Here is a 26,068-nt window from a genome sequence, read left to right as displayed (position 1 = left end):
CCCTATATAACTCAATACCGAAGCGCATCGAATGAATCTGGCGACAACATCCTCCCGATACTTACTCGTAGCTCTGGGGCAATACTACGCTGTAGATTGCCGCCAGACACTGGCTGCCAGCCACTAATCCAATTAGGTGGAACACTGCGCTAACATTGGGGAAAGGTCGCAGAGACATACATTGCTAATTGTTTGGCAGGCGCCTCACGGCGTATACATAACATTCAATGGCGGGCAATGTCAACGCCAACCGATCGATAGATCGATCCACAAATCAATTGCACTGGGCTTATTGAAGTTCCAGAATTTACTTGAATTTATTATCGGGATAGCTGCTCAAGGGCTGGCTGGCAAAAGCCGTCCTCTGGAGGAAATCGCAGTTAGCGGCATATTGCATTCGCGTCTTTATATAATTGGAGGATGGTGGATGGGCAAGCCACCGATTGCGTACTTATGTCATAGGGCCCGGGGCCAGGGGCTAGGCCGTGCACGGCGCCAGGGTCAGCCACAAAGCAGACTGACGAAAACCGAGCGGGGGCATATACTTAATTTAATTTGTTTCTAAATTCTTGCAGTCTTGCAGTACAGAGCCAGACAACCGTTTCGGGTGGATTTAGTCTCGAAATTGTATTTCCCAAGTACGCGTGAGACGAGAGTGTAGTTGCATATAGTTTTTCAAGAAATGTACTCATTTGGTGGGGCTTCCTGTGTGTTTGTTTGATTTATAGATTAATGGATTCAAAGTACTTCTACTCGTGCAATCCCAATTCCAAGTAGCTGAATATTTTCGCCTTGAGTTGTTGTTTGTGGTTCATTCAATGCATAACAGAACAAGAAAATAATCAAATCATCGAATAAATGGAATAACTTAAACTATTCAAATAAACCTAAACCGAAACGAACACTAAAGTAACCTTAAGTCTATCGTATTTTAATGGTAAGTTCTCATGTACAATAACAATCAATTTGAAAAGTTGCCTAGGCATTAGGATATATGTTCACTGATCTGATTTTTTCTGATGGGTATCGTCTGATGATAGATATGTAGGTCTCTCAACACTCATGATTACTCGTACAACAATTACGTTTGCAATTTTTGAACAACTATTTAAGCAATTGAGTTCAGTTTACGTTACATTCCAATATAACTAATTCGATTTGTGTTACCCTTTGTAATCTATCTTGTTAACTACTTATACTCGTATTCGTATTCATCCGGCCTATGGATAAATCACAGCCTATAATCAATTTACTACTAATCTAATCTAAACATACTCGTACGTATAGCGTTTACAACAAGATTTTTTTCATTAAGATAAACACTTTTGGCATACTCTCGCGGAAATCAGATATCGGTAATCCCAAACGAAAAACAAAACATAACCAAAAAGAAACGAACTAAATTTAAACCGTATTGGGATCCGCACTGTGAACGCTGATCTCCATACGAGCACTCCTCATCGAAGAACACTCCAATGAACCACCATGGCTTTCAGTTTGCAATGTTTATGTTTGATTTGATTTCAGCAAAAATAATTATGTGTTCTGTTGCTTTCGTAATCTTTGGCAATTCCTAGTGAGGAGGCATACCATATATATATATATTGAACGTATATATGTTTAAAGATAATACTATACTGTACTGTAACTGAATGCTAAGTCGAGTCACATTCAAACCTCACTGTAGCATCTCTCTATATACTTACATATATGGTACTCGTATTCATTGTCCTTATTTGCGAATTAAAACTACAATATCTACTATACTCGTATTAGCCACACCATAACAGTTGAAATCGTTTGATTTGTATGCACCCAAACCCAAACCAGACCCCACCAACCCAGCGCGCTTCTTATGATGTACTCGTAATTTGGTTCTAGATTCTAGATCGCATTCTGTATTCTGTATGTGACATATGATGTCGTGGTTCGTTCTTATTTCTGCAGTAGCAGTACTTGCCAATTTTGCCTTTTGATTTCACAGTAAACATGAACATTGCTTAAATACATTGCTTAACAAAAGTGTGCAAACGTAATCAGCGAAGATCGTACGTGAATAATTGTTTAATTTTTGTGCAGCAGCCAAGCTTTGAAGTTTGAGACGCATTCAGCATCCAAACTCAAAAATCCACGACCTCATATGCGGCATATCCGCTTAGATCGGTACCATCTGATCTTTTGATTTTGCTTTTCAAATACAATAACCAACTCGTACCATAAGCATAAGCATTATTTGCATGTTTGTGCCTGCTGCTGGGTTTTTGGCGTACAGCTTGTAGTCTTACCTATATATATATGTACCTACTATTCCCGTGTACGTATGTACGTATCTATATATGTATTGCCGAAAATGTCAACTGCACTGTGTACATAATAGACTAACCCACCATAACTAAATTATAGATATGGTTTGATTGATTGTATTCGGTGTTAACTGTCTTTATATTATTGCCATGTTTTCTACTCTACTTCTACTTCTAACCAAACCAAATCCAAACAAACCAACATATTTCTGCCCTCACGGAACGAACGCCTCAAACAGAGCACTTCAGTGTTCATAATGTAAAAACCGAAACATTTACAAGAACCGATGAACCTGATAAGCTGCTTCCTAGTATGGCAGCCTCCCCCGATATCCACAAAATGTACTCACCAGACACTACCTCATTTCCAGAAATGAGCACAAGTAGTCAAACACCGAAGATGACAGCACCCATAACCACAACCACAACGACGACGACTCTGACCACGCAAATAGATCGCACCAAGGTAGATCTGACTGTCCCTGAGGAGGGGCAGTGTCAGCAGAAGGATCAGGAGAAAAATAAGAAGTCACAGCCAGAGGATACAGTGATAGAAACAGATACAGATAGAACTTCCAGTGATAGGGAGTACTTAGAGCAAATAATGGCCTTCGGCGACGTTAGACGCAAGATAGAGCGCTTGGAGAGCACCGCCAGCTCAGAGACAGAGACCGTCGAGTGCCAGCCGAGTGTGGCTCCCAAGTACATAGGCGACAATGTGCCGGTGGTGAAGGAGGTGGTACAGAGTATTGAGGAGAAGATCTGCGGCACAGTGGTGTCGGCCATTCCCTTCGCAGTGCAGAAGCGGCAGCCGCACGAAGAGGGCCAGGAACTGGATGTGGCAGAGGTAGAGAAGCAAATACTTACGCCATCAGATTTGGCGCTGGAGCAGTTGATTAAGTGGGAGCTGCCACCAGAGGTGGTAAAGCTGTCGCCCATCGAGGCCATGGCTGCTGGCCTGAAGGAGATTCAGGAAGAAATTTGCGAGAAGGTTTGCAAGAAGCGGAAGGCCTTTGAGGTGGCCGAAGACTTAAGTGAAACGGAAAAGACTTTACCAGAACAGGAACTAGGCTTAGATAAGAAAGTAGAACAGGTACCTGGCAAGATTTTAACCGAGACCCTTGTTCAGCACATAGACTTAGTAGGTAAGGAACCTTTGGAGGTACTGCCAAAGGTAAGGGAAGTTGTACAGGATATCGAACGCCGATATCCCACAGCGAGCTTAGAGGCCAAGCCGTTTAGTCCCCGAAAAAGAAGTACCCAGGAGCGTCAGGCCGATGTTTCGTCTATAGAGCAGCAGATTTTAAGCGACACTGATATGATTCTAGAGGGATTAGGCTCCAAGCATATTCCCCAACAGAAGGTAGTTTCCCCTGTCTTGGCTTTGGCCAAGACGAGCCCCAGTATTGAAAACCTTGAAGACGTCTGTGAAAAGACATGTTCAAAGCGCACAATCTCAGCCATGGCAAAAGCTTTCGAAAAGCAGCCAGAAATCGAGCCCCTGCCAGAAGTTGACAATGTAAAATCGACAACTGCCAAGTTCCTTGAGCAGGAGGCCATCAGGTACGATGTGTCTGAGAGCATCAAGGAGTTCGAGGCCAAGAGTGTGGTACAGGAGTGTCTGGCTGGGGTGGCAGAGAGTCAAATTAGATGGTTAACAGAATGTGATATTCCAGAATTTCCTGTAGAGGCGACTAAGGACACTAGACTTGTAGAATTCCCCAAAATTGCACACACCCTTGAACGATTGCATTCCATTTCAAAAACTGACATCAAAGACACTAAGGAGTTCGTGCACGCAGTCGGCGACTATGAGGAGAAGCTTAGCGATATCATTGTCCGTGACTCACAGTCACGAGCTCAAACGGATAGTCAGAACTTGGAAAAAGAGACAACCGATAGGTTTCCTGTACACGATAAAATAGTCGAGCTTCAAACCCACCAGAACCTGGTCTTAAAGACCCCTGTAATGGCCCTAATGACTGACAATACAAAGAATAAGTTCCCATCTGATGCGAAACCAGCTTCAGATACTATAATAGTCGAAAGCGACAGTGACGAAGAGCTTGACCAAGAAAAACTACAAACACTAAAGCATTTATCAACCATAGAGCCAGAATCCACTTTAGAGGCCACTAAGAAATATATTTATTCTTCCAATTACGAAGAAACGGTTACAATAACGAAAGACTTCTCTAAGTTTCCAACTGCAAAGGATTCTTTGGGCGACAAATATGACATAGAAGATGGAAGATTAAATGTCAAAACTGAGGATAAACCCAAAGCAGTGTTTGAATCGAAAAGTACCGAATTAGACACTTTGACCCATCAGCATTACATTTCAGTTCTTAAGCCACTTCCTTCAGCACCTCCAATGGAAATCGCTGAATCCACGAAACCCCCTGAAAAGACTCTGACGCCAAAAACTGTTATTGAATTCACGGAACAAAAAAGTTACACCACAACTCAAACAAATATTACACACATTGTTGCGCAAACTTCCGATTGGATCACAGGCTCATTTACTGACAACAAACCTAAACTAATTGACTTGAAGGACGATAAACCCATTGACTTGCAAGACGAAAAGGTGTCAGCTAAACCCCAGGACAAACCCAAGTCTCCTCTTGACTCAGTTAAGCCAAGTCCTTCGGTGTATTCAGACGATGAAAGTGATGAGGAATATGGTATTCCCAGACCCCAAGAAATGCCCGCTAGTCAGCCAATTCCATCAGCAGTTCCTTCTATACTTTCTGGAGATAAACCTGAAGACGAATCAAAGCCAGTTGACTTGAAAGACGATAAGATCCCAGCTAAACCCGAGGACAAACCCAAGTCTCCTCTTGACTCAGTTAAGCCAAGTCCTTTGGTGTATTCAGACGATGAAAGTGATGAGGAATATGGTATTCCCAGACCCCAAGAAATGCCCGCTAGTCAGCCAATTCCATCAGCAGTTCCTTCTATACTTTCTGGAGATAAACCTGAAGACGAATCAAAGCCAGTTGACTTGAAAGACGATAAGATCCCAGCTAAACCCGAGGACAAAACCAAGTCTCCTCTTGACTCAGTTAAACCAAGTCCTTCGGTGTATTCAGACGATGAAAGTGATGAGGAATATGGTGTTCCCAGACCCCAAGAAAAGCCCGCTAGTCAGCCAATTCCATCTGCAGTTCCTTCTATCGTTTCTGGAGATAAGTCTCCGTTTAAACCTGAAGAAACATCAAAGCCAGTTGACTTGAAAGACGATAAGATCCCAGCTAAACCCGAGGACAAACCCAAGTCTCCTCTTGACTCAGTTAAGCCAAGTCCTTTGGTGTATTCAGAAGATGAAAGTGATGAGGAATATGGTATTCCCAGACCCCAAGAAAAGCCCGCTAGTCAGCCAATTCCTTCGGCAGTTCCTTCTATCGTTGCTGGAGATAAGTCTCTGCTTAAAGATATCCTCAAACAAGAAACAGTTGTTGAATTCAAGGCAGAAGAGTTTGCAAGTTCAACTAAAACAAATATTGCCACTGTGGTATCGCAGACTTCCGATTTTATAACAAGTTCTTTCACTGACGATAAACCTAAACTAATTGACTTGAAGGACGATAAACCTGTTGACTTGAAAGATGAAAAGGTGCCAGCTAAACCCGAGGACAAACCCAAGTCTCCTCTTGACTCAGTTAAGCCAAGTTCTTCGGTGTATTCAGACGATGAAAGTGATGAGGAATATGGTGTTCCCAGACCCCAAGAAAAGCCCGCTAGTCAGCCAATTCCATCGGCAGTTCCTTCTATCGTTTCTGAAGATAAGTCTCCGCTTAAACCTGAACACAAACCAATGCCCCCAGCTAAACCCGAGGACAAACCCAAGTCCCCTCTTGACTCAGTTAAGCCAAGTCCTTCGGTGTATTCAAACGATGAAAGTGATGAGGAATATGGTGTTCCCAGACCCCAAGAAAATCCCGCTAGTCAGCCAATTCCATCGGCAGTTCCTTCTATCGTTGCTGAAGATAAGTCTACGCTTAAAGATATCCTCAAACAAGAAACAGTTGTTGAATTCAAGGCAGAAGAGTTTGCAAGTTCAACTAAAACAAATATTGCCACTGTGGTATCGCAGACTTCCGATTTTATAACAAGTTCTTTCACTGACGAAAAACCTAAACTAATTGACTTGAAGGACGATAAACCTGTTGACTTGAAAGATGAAAAGGTGCCAGCTAAACCCGAGGACAAACCCAAGTCTTCTCTTGCCTCAGTTAGGCCAAGTCCTTCGGTGTATTCAGACGATGAAAGTGATGAGGAATATGGTGTTCCCAGACCCCAAGAAAAGCCCGCTAGTCAGCCAATTCCATCTGCAGTTCCTTCTATCGTTGCTGGAGATAAGTCTCCGCTTGAAGATATCCTCAAACAAGAAACAGTTGTTGAATTCAAGACAGAAGAGTTTGCAAGTTCAAATAAAACAAATATTGCCACTGTGGTATCGCAGACTTCCGATTTTATAACAAGTTCTTTCACTGACGATAAACCTAAACTAATTGACTTGAAGGACGATAAACCTGTTGACTTGAAAGATGAAAAGGTGCCAGCTAAACCCGAGGACAAACCCAAGTCTCCTCTTGACTCAGTTAAGCCAAGTTCTTCGGTGTATTCAGACGATGAAAGTGATGAGGAATATGGTGTTCCCAGACCCCAAGAAAAGCCCGCTAGTCAGCCAATTCCATCTGCAGCTCCTTCTATCGTTGCTGGAGATAAGTCTCCGCTTAAAGATATCCTCAAACAAGAAACAGTTGTTGAATTCAAGACAGAAGAGTTTGCAAGTTCAACTAAAACAAATATTGCCACTGTGGTATCGCAGACTTCCGATTTTATAACAAGTTCTTTCACTGACGATAAACCTAAACTAATTGACTTGAAGGACGATAAACCTGTTGACTTGAAAGATGAAAAGGTGCCAGCTAAACCCGAGGACAAACCCAAGTCTCCTTTTGACTTAGTTAAGCCAAGTTCTTCGGTGTATTCAGACGATGAAAGTGATGAGGAATATGGTGTTCCCACACCCCAAGAAAAGCCCGCTAGTCAGCCAATTCCATCTGCAGTTCCTTCTATCGTTGCTGGAGATAAGTCTCCGCTTAAAGATATCCTCAAACAAGAAACAGTTGTTGAATTCAAGACAGAAGAGTTTGCAAGTTCAACTAAAACAAATATTGCCACTGTGGTATCGCAGACTTCCGATTTTATAACAAGTTCTTTCACTGACGATAAACCTAAACTAATTGACTTGAAGGACGATAAACCTGTTGACTTGAAAGATGAAAAGGTGCCAGCTAAACCCGAGGACAAACCCAAGTCTCCTCTTGACTCAGTTAAGCCAAGTTCTTCGGTGTATTCAGACGATGAAAGTGATGAGGAATATGGTGTTCCCAGACCCCAAGAAAAGCCCGCTAGTCAGCCAATTCCATCTGCAGTTCCTTCTATCGTTGCTGGAGATAAGTCTCCGCTTGAAGATATCCTCAAACAAGAAACAGTTGTTGAATTCAAGACAGAAGAGTTTGCAAGTTCAAATAAAACAAATATTGCCACTGTGGTATCGCAGACTTCCGATTTTATAACAAGTTCTTTCACTGACGATAAACCTAAACTAATTGACTTGAAGGACGATAAACCTGTTGACTTGAAAGATGAAAAGGTGCCAGCTAAACCCGAGGACAAACCCAAGTCTCCTCTTGACTCAGTTAAGCCAAGTTCTTCGGTGTATTCAGACGATGAAAGTGATGAGGAATATGGTGTTCCCAGACCCCAAGAAAAGCCCGCTAGTCAGCCAATTCCATCTGCAGCTCCTTCTATCGTTGCTGGAGATAAGTCTCCGCTTAAAGATATCCTCAAACAAGAAACAGTTGTTGAATTCAAGACAGAAGAGTTTGCAAGTTCAACTAAAACAAATATTGCCACTGTGGTATCGCAGACTTCCGATTTTATAACAAGTTCTTTCACTGACGATAAACCTAAACTAATTGACTTGAAGGACGATAAACCTGTTGACTTGAAAGATGAAAAGGTGCCAGCTAAACCCGAGGACAAACCCAAGTCTCCTCTTGACTTAGTTAAGCCAAGTTCTTCGGTGTATTCAGACGATGAAAGTGATGAGGAATATGGTGTTCCCACACCCCAAGAAAAGTCCGCTAGTCAGCCAATTCCATCTGCAGTTCCTTCTATCGTTGCTGGAGATAAGTCTCCGCTTAAAGATATCCTCAAACAAGAAACAGTTGTTGAATTCAAGACAGAAGAGTTTGCAAGTTCAACTAAAACAAATATTGCCACTGTGGTATCGCAGACTTCCGATTTTATAACAAGTTCTTTCACTGACGATAAACCTAAACTAATTGACTTGAAGGACGATAAACCTGTTGACTTGAAAGATGAAAAGGTGCCAGCTAAACCCGAGGACAAACCCAAGTCTCCTCTTGACTCAGTTAAGCCAAGTTCTTCGGTGTATTCAGACGATGAAAGTGATGAGGAATATGGTGTTCCCAGACCCCAAGAAAAGCCCGCTAGTCAGCCAATTCCATCTGCAGTTCCTTCTATCGGTGATGGAGATAAGTCTCCCCTTAAAGATATCCTCAAACAAGAAACAGTTGTTGAATTCAAGACAGAAGAGTTTGCAAGTTCAACTAAAACAAATATTGCCACTGTGGTATCGCAGACTTCCGATTTTATAACAAGTTCTTTCACTGACGATAAACCTAAACTAATTGACTTAAAGGACGATAAACCTGTTGACTTGAAAGATGAAAAGGTGCCAGCTAAACCCGAGGACAAACCCAAGTCTCCTCTTGACTCAGTTAAGCCAAGTTCTTCGGTGTATTCAGACGATGAAAGTGATGAGGAATATGGTGTTCCCAGACCCCAAGAAAAGCCCGCTAGTCAGCCAATTCCATCGGCAGTGCCTTCTATTGTTTCTGAAGATAAGTCTCCGCTTAAACCTGAAGACAAACCAAAGCCCCCAGCTAAACCCGAGGACAAACCCAAGTCTCCTCTTGACTCAGTTAAGCCAAGTCCTTCGGTGTATTCAAACGATGAAAGTGATGAGGAATATGGTGTTCCCAGACCCCAAGAAAATCCCGCTAGTCAGCCAATTCCATCGGCAGTTCCTTCTATCGTTGCTGAAGATAAGTCTACGCTTAAAGATATCCTCAAACAAGAAACAGTTGTTGATATCAAGACAGAAGAGTTTGCAAGTTCAACTAAAACAAATATTGCCACTGTGGTATCGCAGACTTCCGATTTTATAACAAGTTCTTTCACTGACGATAAACCTAAACTAATTGACTTGAAGGACGATAAACCTGTTGACTTGAAAGATGAAAAGGTGCCAGCTAAACCCGAGGACAAACCCAAGTCTCCTCTTGACTCAGTTAAGCCAAGTCCTTTGGTGTATTCAGACGATGAAAGTGATGAGGAATATGGTGTTCCCAGACCCCAAGAAAAGCCCGCTAGTCAGCCAATTCCATCGGCAGTTCCATCTTTACTTTCTGTAGATAAGTCTCTGCTTAAACCTGAAGAAACACCAAAGACATTTGACTTGAAAGACGATAAGATCCCAGCTAAACCCGAGGACAAACCCAAGTCTCCTCTTGACTCAGTTAAGCCAAGGCCTTTGGTGTTTCAGACGATGAGTGTGGGATATGGGTTCGCCCGGCCCGTAGTCAGCCAATTCCATCGGCAGTTCCACTTTACTTTCTGGAGATAGCCCTTAAACCTGAAGAAACACCAAAGTCAGTTGACTTGAAGACGTAAGATCCCAGCTAAACCCGAGGACAAACCCAAGTCTCCTCTTGACTCAGTTAAGCCAAGGCCTTTGGTGTATTCAGACGATGAAAGTGATGAGGAATATGGTGTTCCCAGACCCCAAGAAAAGCCCGCTAGTCAGCCAATTCCATCGGCAGTGCCTTCTATCGTTTCTGAAGATAAATCTCCGCTTAAACCTGAAGACAAACCAAAGCCCCCAGCTAAACCCGAGGACAAACCCAAGTCTCCTCTTGACTCAGTTAAGCCAAGTCCTTCAGTGTATTCAAACGATGAAAGTGATGAGGAATATGGTGTTCCCAGACCCCAAGAAAAGCCCGCTAGTCAGCCAATTCCATCGGCAGTTCCTTCTATCGTTGCTGAAGATAAGTCTACGCTTAAAGATATCCTCAAACACGAAACAGTTGTTGAATTCAAGACAGAAGAGTTTGCAAGTTCAACTAAAACAAATATTGCCACTGTGGTATCGCAGACTTCCGATTTTATAACAAGTTCTTTCACTGACGATAAACCTAAACTAATTGACTTGAAGGACGATAAACCTGTTGACTTGAAAGATGAAAAGGTGCCAGCTAATCCCGAGGACAAACCCAAGTCTCCTCTTGACTCAGTTAAGCCAAGTCCTTTGGTGTATTCAGGCGATGAAAGTGATGAGGAATATGGTGTTCCCAGACCCCAAGAAAAGCCCGCTAGTCAGCCAATTCCATCGGCAGTTCCATCTATACTTTTTGGAGATAAGTCTCCGCTTAAACCTGAAGAAACACCAAAGTCAGTTGACTTGAAAGACGATAAGATCCCAGCTAAACCCGAGGACAAACCCAAGTCTCCTCTTGACTCAGTTAAGCCAAGGCCTTTGGTGCATTCAGACGATGAAAGTGATGAGGAATATGGTGTTCCCAGACCCCAAGCAAAGCCCGCTAGTCAGCCAATTCCATCGGCAGTGCCTTCTATCGTTTCTGAAGATAAGTCTCCGCTTAAAGCTGAAGACAAACCAAAGCCCCCAGCTAAACCCGAGGACAAACCCAAGTCTCCTCTTGACTCAGTTAAGCCAAGTCCTTCGGTGTATTCAAACGCTGAAAGTGATGAGGAATATGGTGTTCCCAGACCCCAAGAAAAGCCCGCTAGTCAGCCAATTCCATCGGCAGTTCCTTCTATCGTTGCTGAAGATAAGTCTACGCTTAAAGATATCCTCAAACAAGAAACAGTTGTTGAATTCAAGACAGAAGAGTTTGCAAGTTCAACTAAAACAAATATTGCCACTGTGGTATCGCAGACTTCCGATTTTATAACAAGTTCTTTCACTGACGATAAACCTAAACTAATTGACTTGAAGGACGATAAACCTGTTGACTTGAAAGATGAAAAGGTGCCAGCTAATCCCGAGGACAAACCCAAGTCTCCTCTTGACTCAGTTAAGCCAAGTCCTTTGGTGTATTCAGGCGATGAAAGTGATGAGGAATATGGTGTTCCCAGACCCCAAGAAAAGCCCGCTAGTCAGCCAATTCCATCGGCAGTTCCATCCATACTTTTTGGAGATAAGTCTCCGCTTAAACCTGAAGAAACACCAAAGTCAGTTGACTTGAAAGACGATAAGATCCCAGCTAAACCCGAGGACAAACCCAAGTCTCCTCTTGACTCAGTTAAGCCAAGGCCTTTGGTGCATTCAGACGATGAAAGTGATGAGGAATATGGTGTTCCCAGACCCCAAGCAAAGCCCGCTAGTCAGCCAATTCCATCGGCAGTGCCTTCTATCGTTTCTGAAGATAAGTCTCCGCTTAAACCTGAAGACAAACCAAAGCCCCCAGCTAAACCCGAGGACAAACCCAAGTCTCCTCTTGACTCAGTTAAGCCAAGTCCTTCGGTGTATTCAAACGCTGAAAGTGATGAGGAATATGGTGTTCCCAGACCCCAAGAAAAGCCCGCTAGTCAGCCAATTCCATCGGCAGTTCCTTCTATCGTTGCTGAAGATAAGTCTACGCTTAAAGATATCCTCAAACAAGCAACAGTTGTTGAATTCAAGACCGAAGAGTTTGCAAGTTCAACTAAAACAAATATTGCCACTGTGGTATCGCAGACTTCCGATTTTATAACAAGTTCTTTCACTGACGATAAACCTAAACTAATTGACTTGAAGGACGATAAACCTGTTGACTTGAAAGATGAAAAGGTGCCAGCTAAACCCGCAGACAAACCCAAGTCTCCTCTTGACTCAGTTAAGCCAAGTCCTTTGGTGTATTCAGACGATGAAAGTGATGAGGAATATGGTGTTCCCAGACCCCAAGAAAAGCCCGCTAGTCAGCCAATTCCATCGGCAGTTCCATCTTTACTTTCTGGAGATAAGTCTCCGCTTAAACCTGAAGAAACACCAAAGTCAGTTGACTTGAAAGACGATAAGATCCCAGCAAAACCCGAGGACAAACCCAAGTCACCTCTTGACTCAGTTAAGCCAAGTCCTTTGGTGTATTCAGACGATGAAAGTGATGAGGAATATGGTGTTCCCAGACCCCAAGAAAAGCCCGCTAGTCAGCCAATTCCATCGGCAGTTCCTTCTATACTTTCTGGAGATAAGTCTCCGTTTAAACCTGAAGACAAACCAAAGCCAGTTGACTTGAAAGACGATAAGATCCCAGCTAAACCCGAGGACAAACCCAAGTCTCCTCTTGACTCAGTTAAGCCAAGTTCTTCGGTGTATTCAGACGATGAAAGTGATCAGGAATATGGTGTTCCCAGACCCCAAGAAAAGCCCGCTAGTCAGCCAATTCCATCGGCAGTTCCTTCTATCGTTGCTGGAGATAAGTCTCCGCTTAAAGATATCCTCAAACAAGAAACAGTTGTTGAATTCAAGACCGAAGAGTTTGCAAGTTCAACTAAAACAAATATTGACACTGTGGTATCGCAGACTTCCGATTTTATAACAAGTTCTTTCACTGACGATAAACCTAAACTAATTGACTTGAAGGACGATAAACCTGTTGACTTGAAAGATGAAAAGGTGCCAGCTAAACCCGAGGACAAACCCAAGTCTCCTCTTGACTCAGTTAAGCCAAGTCCTTCGGTGTATTCAAACGATGAAAGTGATGAGGAATATGGTGTTCCCAGACCCCAAGAAAAGCCCGCTAGTCAGCCAATTCCATCGGCAGTTCCTTCTATCGTTGCTGGAGATAAGTCTCCGCTTAAAGATATCCTCAAACAAGAAACAGTTGTTGAATTCAAGACCGAAGAGTTTGCAAGTTCAACTAAAACAAATATTGACACTGTGGTATCGCAGACTTCCGATTTTATAACAAGTTCTTTCACTGACGATAAACCTAAACTAATTGACTTGAAGGACGATAAACCTGTTGACTTGAAAGATGAAAAGGTGCCAGCTAAACCCGAGGACAAACCCAAGTCTCCTCTTGACTCAGTTAAGCCAAGTCCTTCGGTGTATTCAGACGATGAAAGTGATGAGGAATATGGTGTTCCCAGACCCCAAGAAAAGCCCGCTAGTCAGCCAATTCCATCGGCAGTTCCATCTTTACTTTCTGGAGATAAGTCTCCGCTTAAAGATATCCTCAAACAAGAAAGAGTTGTTGAATTCAAGACCGAAGAGTTTGCAAGTTCAACTAAAACAAATATTGACACTGTGGTATCGCAGACTTCCGATTTTATAACAAGTTCTTTCACTGACGATAAACCTAAACTAATTGACTTGAAGGACGATAAACCTGTTGACTTGAAAGATGAAAAGGTGCCAGCTAAACCCGAGGACAAACCCAAGTCTCCTCTTGACTCAGTTAAGACAAGGCCTTTGGTGTATTCAGACGATGAAAGTGATGAGGAATATGGTGTTCCCAGACCCCAAGAAAAGCCCGCTAGTCAGCCAATTCCATCGGCAGTTCCATCTTTACTTTCTGGAGATAAGTCTCCGCTTAAACCTGAAGAAACACCAAAGTCAGTTGACTTGAAAGACGATAAGATCCCAGCTAAACCCGAGGCCCAAGTCCTGACTCAGTTAAGACAAGGCCTTTGGTGTATTCAGACGATGAAAGTGATGAGGAATATGGTGTTCCCAGACCCCAAGAAAAGCCCGCTAGTCAGCCAATTCCATCGGCAGTCCTCTACGTTTGAAGAAGCTCGCTACAAAAGGGGCAGCAACGAGAAAACCCAAGCCCGAGTAGCCCTTTGGTGTACAACGATGAAGTGATGAGGAATAGGGTCAGACCCCAAGAAAGCCGCTAGAGCCAATCACGGCAGTCCTTCTACGTTGCTGAAGATAAGTCACGCTTAAGAACCCACGAAACGGTGCAGAGGAACACAATTGGACTCCGACGCCACGGATACCACTATTGATGGGAGAAACCGTTGCTTGAAAGTGAGGTGCAGCTAAACCCGAGACAAACCCAAGTCTCCCTTGACTCAGTTAAGCCAAGTCCTTTGGTGTATTCAGACGATGAAAGTGATGAGGAATATGGTGTTCCAACCCAAGAAAAGCCCGCTAGTCAGCCAATTCCACGGCAGTGCCTTCTATCGTTTCTGAAGATAAGTCTCCGCTTAAAACCTGAAGACAAACCAAAGCCCCGAGACAAACCCAAGTCTCCTCTTGACTCAGTTAAGCCAAGTCCTTCGGTGTATTCAAACGATGAAAGTGATGAGGAATATGGTGTTCCCAGACCCCAAGAAAAGCCCGCTAGTCAGCCAATTCCATCGGCAGTTCCTTCTATCGTTGCTGAAGATAAGTCTACGCTTAAAGATATCCTCAAACACGAAACAGTTGTTGAATTCAAGACAGAAGAGTTTGCAAGTTCAACTAAAACAAATATTGCCACTGTGGTATCACAGACTTCCGATTTTATAACAAGTTCTTTCACTGACGATAAACCTAAACTAATTGACTTGAAGGACGATAAACCTGTTGACTTGAAAGATGAAAAGGTGCCAGCTAAACCCGAGGACAAACCCAAGTCTCCTCTTGACTCAGTTAAGCCAAGTCCTTTGGTGTATTCAGACGATGAAAGTGATGAGGAATATGGTGTTCCCAGACCCCAAGAAAAGCCCGCTAGTCAGCCAATTCCATCGGCAGTTCCATCTATACTTTTTGGAGATAAGTCTCCGCTTAAACCTGAAGAAACACCAAAGTCAGTTGACTTGAAAGACGATAAGATCCCAGCTAAACCCGAGGACAAACCCAAGTCTCCTCTTGACTCAGTTAAGCCAAGGCCTTTGGTGCATTCACACGATGAAAGTGATGAGGAATATGGTGTTCCCAGACCCCAAGAAAAACCCGCTAGTCAGCCAATTCCATCGGCAGTGCCTTCTATCGTTTCTGAAGATAAGTCTCCGCTTAAACCTGAAGACAAACCAAAGCCCCCAGCTAAACCCGAGGACAAACCCAAGTCTCCTCTTGACTCAGTTAAGCCAAGTCCTTCGGTGTATTCAAACGATGAAAGTGATGAGGAATATGGTGTTCCCAGACCCCAAGAAAAGCCCGCTAGTCAGCCAATTCCATCGGCAGTTCCTTCTATACTTTCTGGAGATAAGTCTCCGTTTAAACCTGAAGACAAACCAAAGCCAGTTGACTTGAAAGACGATAAGATCCCAGCTAAGCCCGAGGACAAACCCAAGTCTCCTCTTGACTCAGTTAAGCCAAGTCCTTTGGTGTATTCAGACGATGAAAGTGATGAGGAATATGGTGTTCCCAGACCCCAAGAAATGCCCGCTAGTCAGCCAATTCCATCGGCAGTTCCTTCTATACTTTCTGGAGATAAGTCTCCGTTTAAACCTGAAGACAAACCAAAGCCAGTTGACTTGAAAGACGATAAGATCCCAGCTAAGCCCGAGGACAAGCCCAAGTCTCCTCTTGACTCAGTTAAGCCAATTCCTTTGGTGTATTCAGACGATGAAAGTGATGAGGAATATGGTGTTCCCAGACCCCAAGAAAAGCCCGCTAGTCAGCCAATTCCATCGGCAGTTCCTTCTATACTTTTTGGAGATAAGTCTCCACTTAAACCTGAAGAAAAACCAAAGCCATTTGACTTGAAAGACGATAAGATCCCAGCTAAACCCGAGGACAAACCCAAGTCTCCTCTTGACTCAGTTAAGCCAAGTTCTTCGGTGTATTCAGACGATGAAAGTGATGAGGAATATGGTGTTCCCAGACCCCAAGAAAAGCCCGCTAGTCAGCCAATTCCATCGGCAGTTCCATCTTTACTTTCTGGAGATAAGTCTCCGCTTAAACCTGAAGAAACACCAAAGACATTTGACTTGAAAGACGATAAGATCCCAGCAAAAGCCGAGGACAAACCCAAGTCACCTCTTGACTCAGTTAAGCCAAGTCCTTTGGTGTATTCAGACGATGAAAGTGATGAGGAATATGGTGTTCCCAGACCCCAAGAAAAGCCCGCTAGTCAGCCAATTCCATCTGCAGTTCCTTCTATACTTTCTGGAGATAAGTCTCCGTTTAAACCTGAAGACAAACCAAAGCCAGTTGACTTGAAAGACGATAAGATCCCAGCTAAACCCGAGGACAAACCCAAGTCTCCTCTTGACTCAGTTAAGCCAAGTCCTTTGGTGTATTCAGACGATGAAAGTGATGAGGAATATGGTGTTCCCAGACCCCAAGAAAAGCCCGCTAGTCAGCCAATTCCATCGGCAGTTCCATCTTTACTTTCTGGAGATAAGTCTCCGCTTAAACCTGAAGACAAACCAAAGCCCCCAGCTAAACCCGAGGACAAACCCAAGTCTCCTCTTGACTCAGTTAAGCCAAGTCCTTCGGTGTATTCAGACGATGAAAGTGATGAGGAATATGGTGTTCCCAGACCCCAAGAAAAGCCCGCTAGTCAGCCAATTCCATCGGCAGTTCCTTCTATACTTTCTGGAGATAAGTCTCCGTTTAAACCTGAAGACAAACCAAAGCCAGTTGACTTGAAAGACAATAAGATCCCAGCTAAGCCCGAGGACAAACCCAAGTCTCCTCTTGACTCAGTTAAGCCAAGTCCTTTGGTGTATTCAGACGATGAAAGTGATGAGGAATATGGTGTTCCCAGACCCCAAGAAAAGCCCGCTAGTCAGCCAATTCCATCGGCAGTTCCTTCTATACTTTTTGGAGATAAGTCTCCACTTAAACCTGAAGAAAAACCAAAGCCATTTGACTTGAAAGACGATAAGATCCCAGCTAAACCCGAGGACAAACCCAAGTCTCCTCTTGACTCAGTTAAGCCAAGTCCTTCGGTGTATTCAGACGATGAAAGTGATGAGGAATATGGTGTTCCCAGACCCCAAGAAAAGCCCGCTAGTCAGCCAATTCCATCGGCAGTTCCATCTTTACTTTCTGGAGATAAGTCTCCGCTTAAACCTGAAGAAAAACCAAAGTCAGTTGACTTGAAAGACGATAAGATCCCAGCTAAACCCGAGGACAAACCCAAGTCTCCTCTTGACTCAGTTAAGCCAAGGCCTTTGGTGCATTCAGACGATGAAAGTGATGAGGAATATGGTGTTCCCAGACCCCAAGAAAAGCCCGCTAGTCAGCCAAATCCATCGGCAGTTCCTTCTATCGTTGCTGAAGATAAGTCTACGCTTAAAGATATCCTCAAACACGAAACAGTTGTTGAATTCAAGACAGAAGAGTTTGCAAGTTCAACTAAAACAAATATTGCCACTGTGGTGTCGCAGACTTCCGATTTTATAACAAGTTCTTTCACTGACGATAAACCTAAACTAATTGACTCGAAGGACGATAAACCTGTTGACTTGAAAGATGAAAAGGTGCCAGCTAAACCCGAAGACAAACCCAAGTCTCCTCTTGACTCAGTTAAGCCAAGTCCTTTGGTGTATTCAGACGATGAAAGTGATGAGGAATATGGTGTTCCCAGACCCCAAGAAAAGCCCGCTAGTCAGCCAATTCCATCGGCAGTTCCATCTTTACTTTCTGTAGATAAGTCTCCGCTTAAACCTGAAGAAACACCAAAGACATTTGACTTGAAAGACGATAAGATCCCAGCAAAACCCGAGGACAAACCCAAGTCACCTCTTGACTCAGTTAAGCCAAGTCCTTTGGTGTATTCAGACGATGAAAGTGATGAGGAATATGGTGTTCCCAGACCCCAAGAAAAGCCCGCTAGTCAGCCAATTCCATCGGCAGTTCCTTCTATACTTTCTGGAGATAAGTCTCCACTTAAACCTGAAGAAAAACCAAAGCCATTTGACTTGAAAGACGATAAGATCCCAGCTAAACCCGAGGACAAACCCAAGTCTCCTCTTGACTCAGTTAAGCCAAGTCCTTCGGTGTATTCAGACGATGAAAGTGATGAGGAATATGGTGTTCCCAGACCCCAAGAAAAGCCCGCTAGTCAGCCAATTCCATCGGCAGTTCCTTCTATACTTTCTGGAGATAAGTCTCCGTTTAAACCTGAAGACAAACCAAAGCCAGTTGACTTGAAAGACGATAAGATCCCAGCTAAACCCGAGGACAAACCCAAGTCTCCTCTTGACTCAGTTATGCCAAGTCCTTTGGTGTATTCAGACGATGAAAGTGATGAGGAATATGGTGTTCCCAGACCCCAAGAAAAGCCCGCTAGTCAGCCAATTCCATCGGCAGTTCCTTCTATACTTTCTGGAGATAAGTCTCCACTTAAACCTGAAGAAAAACCAAAGCCATTTGACTTGAAAGACGATAAGATCCCAGCTAAACCCGAGGACAAACCCAAGTCTCCTCTTGACTCAGTTAAGCCAAGTCCTTCGGTGTATTCAGACGATGAAAGTGATGAGGAATATGGTGTTCCCAGACCCCAAGAAAAGCCCGCTAGTCAGCCAATTCCATCGGCAGTTCCATCTTTACTTTCTGGAGATAAGTCTCCGCTTAAACCTGAAGAAACACCAAAGTCAGTTGACTTGAAAGACGATAAGATCACAGCTAAACCCGAGGACAAACCCAAGTCTCCTCTTGACTCAGTTAAGCCAAGGCCTTTGGTGCATTCAGACGATGAAAGTGATGAGGAATATGGTGTTCCCAGACCCCAAGAAAAGCCCGCTAGTCAGCCAAATCCATCGGCAGTTCCTTCTATCGTTGCTGAAGATAAGTCTACGCTTAAAGATATCCTCAAACACGAAACAGTTGTTGAATTCAAGACAGAAGAGTTTGCAAGTTCAACTGAAACAAATATTGCCACTGTGGTGTCGCAGACTTCCGATTTTATAACAAGTTCTTTCACTGACGATAAACCTAAACTAATTGACTCGAAGGACGATAAACCTGTTGACTTGAAAGATGAAAAGGTGCCAGCTAAACCCGAAGACAAACCCAAGTCTCCTCTTGACTCAGTTAAGCCAAGTCCTTTGGTGTATTCAGACGATGAAAGTGATGAGGAATATGGTGTTCCCAGACCCCAAGAAAAGCCCGCTAGTCAGCCAATTCCATCGGCAGTTCCTTCTATACTTTCTGGAGATAAGTCTCCGTTTAAACCTGAAGAAACACCAAAGACATTTGACTTGAAAGACGATAAGATCCCAGCAAAACCCGAGGACAAACCCAAGTCACCTCTTGACTCAGTTAAGCCAAGTCCTTTGGTGTATTCAGACGATGAAAGTGATGAGGAATATGGTGTTCCCAGACCCCAAGAAAAGACCGCTAGTCAGCCAATTCCATCGGCAGTTCCTTCTATACTTTCTGGAGATAAGTCTCCGTTTAAACCTGAAGACAAACCAAAGCCCCCAGCTAAACCCGAGGACAAACCCAAGTCTCCTCTTGACTCAGTTAAGCCAAGTCCTTCGGTGTATTCAGACGATGAAAGTGATGAGGAATATGGTGTTCCCAGACCCCAAGAAAAGCCCGCTAGTCAGCCAATTCCATCGGCAGTTCCTTCTATACTTTCTGAAGATAAGTCTCCGCTTAAACCTGAAGACAAACCAAAGCCAGTTGACTTGAAAGACGATAAGATCCCAGCTAAGCCCGAGGACAAACCCAAGTCTCCTCTTGACTCAGTTAAGCCAAGTCCTTTGGTGTATTCAGACGATGAAAGTGATGAGGAATATGGTGTTCCCAGACCCCAAGAAAAGCCCGCTAGTCAGCCAATTCCATCGGCAGTTCCTTCTATACTTTTTGGAGATAAGTCTCCACTTAAACCTGAAGAAAAACCAAAGCCATTTGACTTGAAAGACGATAAGATCCCAGCTAAACCCGAGGACAAACCCAAGTCTCCTCTTGACTCAGTTAAGCCAAGTCCTTCGGTGTATTCAGACGATGAAAGTGATGAGGAATATGGTGTTCCCAGACCCCAAGAAAAGCCCGCTAGTCAGCCAATTCCATCGGCAGTTCCTTCTATACTTTTTGGAGATAAGTCTCCACTTAAACCTGAAGAAAAACCAAAGCCATTTGACTTGAAAGACGATAAGATCCCAGCTAAACCCGAGGACAAACCCAAGTCTTCTCTTGACTCAGTTAAGCCAAGTTCTTCGGTGTATTCAGACGATGAAAGTGATGAGGAATATGGTGTTCCCAGACCCCAAGATAAGCCCGCTAGTCAGCCAATTCCATCGGCAGTTCCATCTATCGTTGCTGGAGATAAGTCTCCACTTAAACCTGAAGAAAAACCAAAGCCATTTGACTTGAAAGACGATAAGATCCCAGCTAAACCCGAGGACAAACCCAAGTCTCCTCTTGACTCAGTTAAGCCAAGTCCTTTGGTGTATTCAGACGATGAAAGTGATGAGGAATATGGTGTTCCCAGACCCCAAGAAAAGCCCGCTAGTCAGCCAATTCCATCGGCAGTTCCATCTATACTTTTTGGAGATAAGTCTCCGCTTAAACCTGAAGAAACACCAAAGCCAGTTGACTTGAAAGACGATAAGATCCCAGCTAAACCCGAGGACAAACCCAAGTCTCCTCTTGACTCAGTTAAGCCAAGTCGTTTGGTGTATTCAGACGATGAAAGTGATGAGGAATATGGTGTTCCCAGACCCCAAGAAAAGCCCGCTAGTCAGCCAATTCCATTGGCAGTTCCATCTATACTTTCTGGAGAAAAGTCTCCGTTTAAACCCGAAGAAACATCAAAGCCAGTTGACTTTAAAGACGATAAGATCCCAGCTAAACCCGAGGAAAAACCCAAGTCTCCCCTTGACTCAGTTAAGCCAAGTCCTTCGGTGTATTCAGACGATGAAAGTGATGAGGAATATGGTGTTCCCAGACCCCAAGAAAAGCCCGCTAGTCAGCCAATTCCATCGGCAGTTCCTTCTATCGTTGCTGGAGATAAGTCTCCACTTAAACCTGAAGATAAACCAAAGCCATTTGACTTGAAAGACGATAAGATCCCAGCTAAACCCGAGGACAAACCCAAGTCTCCTCTTGACTCAGTTAAGCCAAGTCCTTTGGTGTATTCAGACGATGAAAGTGATGAGGAATATGGTGTTCCCAGACCCCAAGAAAAGCCCGCTAGTCAGCCAATTCCATCGGCAGTTCCTTCTATACTTTTTGGAGATAAGTCTCCGCTTAAACCTGAAGAAACACCAAAGCCAGTTGACTTGAAAGACGATAAGATCCCAGCTAAACCCGAGGACAAACCCAAGTCTCCTCTTGACTCAGTTAAGCCAAGTCCTTCGGTGTATTCAGACGATGAAAGTGATGAGGAATATGGTGTTCCCAGACCCCAAGAAAAGCCCGCTAGTCAGCCAATTCCATCGGCAGTTCCTTCTATCGTTTCTGGAGATAAGTCTCCACTTAAACCTGAAGAAAAACCAAAGCCATTTGACTTGAAAGACGATAAGATCCCAGCTAAACCCGAGGACAAACCCAAGTCTCCTCTTGACTCAGTTAAGCCAAGTCCTTTGGTGTATTCAGACGATGAAAGTGATGAGGAATATGGTGTTCCCAGACCCCAAGAAAAGCCCGCTAGTCAGCCAATTCCATCGGCAGTTCCATCTATACGTTGCTGGAGATAAGTCTCCACTTAAACCTGAAGAAAAACCAAAGCCATTTGACTTGAAAGACGATAAGATCCCAGCTAAACCCGAGGACAAACCCAAGTCTCCTCTTGACTCAGTTAAGCCAAGTCCTTTGGTGTATTCAGACGATGAAAGTGATGAGGAATATGGTGTTCCCAGACCCCAAGAAAAGCCCGCTAGTCAGCCAATTCCATCGGCAGTTCCATCTATACTTTTTGGAGATAAGTCTCCGCTTAAACCTGAAGAAACACCAAAGCCAGTTGACTTGAAAGACGATAAGATCCCAGCTAAACCCGAGGACAAACCCAAGTCTCCTCTTGACTCAGTTAAGCCAAGTCCTTTGGTGTATTCAGACGATGAAAGTGATGAGGAATATGGTGTTCCCAGACCCCAAGAAAAGCCCGCTAGTCAGCCAATTCCATTGGCAGTTCCATCTATCGTTGCTGGAGAAAAGTCTCCACTTAAACCCGAAGAAAAACCAAAGCCATTTGACTTGAAAGACGATAAGATCCCAGCTAAACCCGAGGAAAAACCCAAGTCTCCCCTTGACTCAGTTAAGCCAAGTCCTTCGGTGTATTCAGACGATGAAAGTGATGAGGAATATGGTGTTCCCAGACCCCAAGAAAAGCCCGCTAGTCAGCCAATTCCATCGGCAGTTCCTTCTATACGTTGCTGGAGATAAGTCTCCACTTAAACCTGAAGATAAACCAAAGCCATTTGACTTGAAAGACGATAAGATCCCAGCTAAACCCGAGGACAAACCCAAGTCTCCTCTTGACTCAGTTAAGCCAAGTCCTTTGGTGTATTCAGACGATGAAAGTGATGAGGAATATGGTGTTCCCAGACCCCAAGAAAAGCCCGCTAGTCAGCCAATTCCATCGGCAGTTCCTTCTATACTTTTTGGAGATAAGTCTCCGCTTAAACCTGAAGAAACACCAAAGCCAGTTGACTTGAAAGACGATAAGATCCCAGCTAAACCCGAGGACAAACCCAAGTCTCCTCTTGACTCAGTTAAGCCAAGTCCTTCGGTGTATTCAGACGATGAAAGTGATGAGGAATATGGTGTTCCCAGACCCCAAGAAAAGCCCGCTAGTCAGCCAATTCCATCGGCAGTTCCTTCTATCGTTGCTGGAGATAAGTCTCCACTTAAACCTGAAGAAAAACCAAAGCCATTTGACTTGAAAGACGATAAGATCCCAGCTAAACCCGAGGACAAACCCAAGTCTCCTCTTGACTCAGTTAAGCCAAGTCCTTTGGTGTATTCAGACGATGAAAGTGATGAGGAATATGGTGTTCCCAGACCCCAAGAAAAGCCCGCTAGTCAGCCAATTCCATCGGCAGTTCCTTCTATCGTTGCTGGAGATAAGTCTCCACTTAAACCTGAAGAAAAACCAAAGCCATTTGACTTGAAAGACGATAAGATCCCAGCTAAACCCGAGGACAAACCCAAGTCTCCTCTTGACTCAGTTAAGCCAAGTCCTTTGGTGTATTCAGACGATGAAAGTGATGAGGAATATGGTGTTCCCAGACCCCAAGAAAAGCCCGCTAGTCAGCCAATTCCATCGGCAGTTCCATCTATACTTTTTGGAGATAAGTCTCCGCTTAAACCTGAAGAAACACCAAAGCCAGTTGACTTGAAAGACGATAAGATCCCAGCTAAACCCGAGGACAAACCCAAGTCTCCTCTTGACTCAGTTAAGCCAAGTCCTTCGGTGTATTCAGACGATGAAAGTGATGAGGAATATGGTGTTCCCAGACCCCAAGAAAAGCCCGCTAGTCAGCCAATTCCATCGGCAGTTCCTTCTATCGTTGCTGGAGATAAGTCTCCGCTTAAACCTGAAGAAACACCAAAGCCAGTTGACTTGAAAGACGATAAGATCCCAGCTAAACCCGAGGAAAAACCCAAGTCTCCCCTTGACTCAGTTAAGCCAAGTCCTTCGGTGTATTCAGACGATGAAAGTGATGAGGAATATGGTGTTCCCAGACCCCAAGAAAAGCCCGCTAGTCAGCCAATTCCATCGGCAGTTCCTTCTATCGTTGCTGGAGATAAGTCTCCACTTAAACCTGAAGAAAAACCAAAGCCATTTGACTTGAAAGACGATAAGATCCCAGCTAAACCCGAGGACAAACCCAAGTCTCCTCTTGACTCAGTTAAGCCAAGTCCTTTGGTGTATTCAGACGATGAAAGTGATGAGGAATATGGTGTTCCCAGACCCCAAGAAAAGCCCGCTAGTCAGCCAATTCCATCGGCAGTTCCTTCTATACTTTTTGGAGATAAGTCTCCGCTTAAACCTGAAGAAACACCAAAGCCAGTTGACTTGAAAGACGATAAGATCCCAGCTAAACCCGAGGACAAACCCAAGTCTCCTCTTGACTCAGTTAAGCCAAGTCCTTCGGTGTATTCAGACGATGAAAGTGATGAGGAATATGGTGTTCCCAGACCCCAAGAAAAGCCCGCTAGTCAGCCAATTCCATCGGCAGTTCCTTCTATCGTTGCTGGAGATAAGTCTCCACTTAAACCTGAAGAAAAACCAAAGCCATTTGACTTGAAAGACGATAAGATCCCAGCTAAACCCGAGGACAAACCCAAGTCTCCTCTTGACTCAGTTAAGCCAAGTCCTTTGGTGTATTCAGACGATGAAAGTGATGAGGAATATGGTGTTCCCAGACCCCAAGAAAAGCCCGCTAGTCAGCCAATTCCATCGGCAGTTCCATCTATCGTTGCTGGAGATAAGTCTCCACTTAAACCTGAAGAAAAACCAAAGCCATTTGACTTGAAAGACGATAAGATCCCAGCTAAACCCGAGGACAAACCCAAGTCTCCTCTTGACTCAGTTAAGCCAAGTCCTTTGGTGTATTCAGACGATGAAAGTGATGAGGAATATGGTGTTCCCAGACCCCAAGAAAAGCCCGCTAGTCAGCCAATTCCATCGGCAGTTCCATCTTTATACTTTTTGGAAAGAAGAGTTTGAAGTTCTCCACTTAAACAAGCTGAAGAAACACAAAGATAGTTGACTTGAAAGACGAAAACGTGCCTGCTAAACCCGAGAAAAAACCCAAGTCTCCCCTTGACTCAGTTAAGCCAAGTCCTTCGGTGTATTCAGACGATGAAAGTGATGAGGAATATGGTGTTCCCAGACCCCAAGAAAAGCCCGCTAGTCAACCAATTCCATCGGCAGTTCCTTCTATCGTTGCTGGAGATAAGTCTCCACTTAAACCTGAAGATAAACCAAAGCCATTTGACTTGAAAGACGATAAGATCCCAGCTAAACCCGAGGACAAACCCAAGTCTCCTCATGACTCAGTTAAGCCAAGTCCTTTGGTGTATTCAGACGATGAAAGTGACGAAGAATATGGTGTTCCCAGACCCCAAGAAAAGCCCGCTAGTCAGCCAATTCCATCGGCAGTTCCATCTATACTTTCTGGAGATAAGTCTCCGCTTAAACCTGAAGAAACACCAAAGCCATTTGACTTGAAAGACGATAAGATCCCAGTTAAACCCGAGGAAAAACCCAAGTCTCCTCTTGACTCAGTTAAGCCAAGTCCTTTGGTGTATTCAGACGATGAAAGTGATGAGGAATATGGTGTTCCCAGACCCCAAGAAAAGCCCGCTAGTCAGCCAATTCCATCGGCAGTTCCATCTATACTTTCTGGAGATAAGTCTCCGCTTAAACCTGAAGAAACACCAAAGCCATTTGACTTGAAAGACGATAAGATCCCAGTTAAACCCGAGGACAAACCCAAGTCTCCTCTTGACTCAGTTATGCCAAGTCCTTTGGTGTATTCAGACGATGAAAGTGATGAGGAATATGGTGTTCCCAGACCCCAAGAAAAGCCTGCTAGTCAGCCAATTCCATCGGCAGTTCCTTCTATCGTTGCTGGAGATAGGTCTCCACTTAAACCTGAAGAAAAACCAAAGCCAGTTGACTTGAAGGACGATAAGATCCCAGCAAAGCCCGAGGACAAACCCAAGTCTCCTCTTGACCCAGTTAAGCCAAGTCCTTTGGTGTATTCAGACGATGAAAGTGATGAGGAATATGGTGTTCCCAGACCCCAAGAAAAGCCCG

General features: G+C 44.1%; 1 protein-coding gene across 20 annotated transcripts in view; it reads left to right on the top strand.

Annotated features, from left to right (window-relative positions):
- The window catches only part of LOC111073119 (ankyrin-3), a 68,436-nt gene that overhangs the window by 23,003 nt on the left and 19,365 nt on the right, over nucleotides 1-26,068 (top strand). The window lies entirely within an intron of this gene.

The sequence above is a fragment of the Drosophila obscura genome, unplaced genomic scaffold, assembly GCF_018151105.1.
Source record: "Drosophila obscura isolate BZ-5 IFL unplaced genomic scaffold, ASM1815110v1 contig_208, whole genome shotgun sequence".
Classification (NCBI taxonomy): Eukaryota; Metazoa; Arthropoda; class Insecta; order Diptera; family Drosophilidae; genus Drosophila; species Drosophila obscura.
The sequence above is the reverse complement of the archived record's forward strand: the minus strand, read 5'-3'. Positions and strand labels throughout refer to the sequence as shown.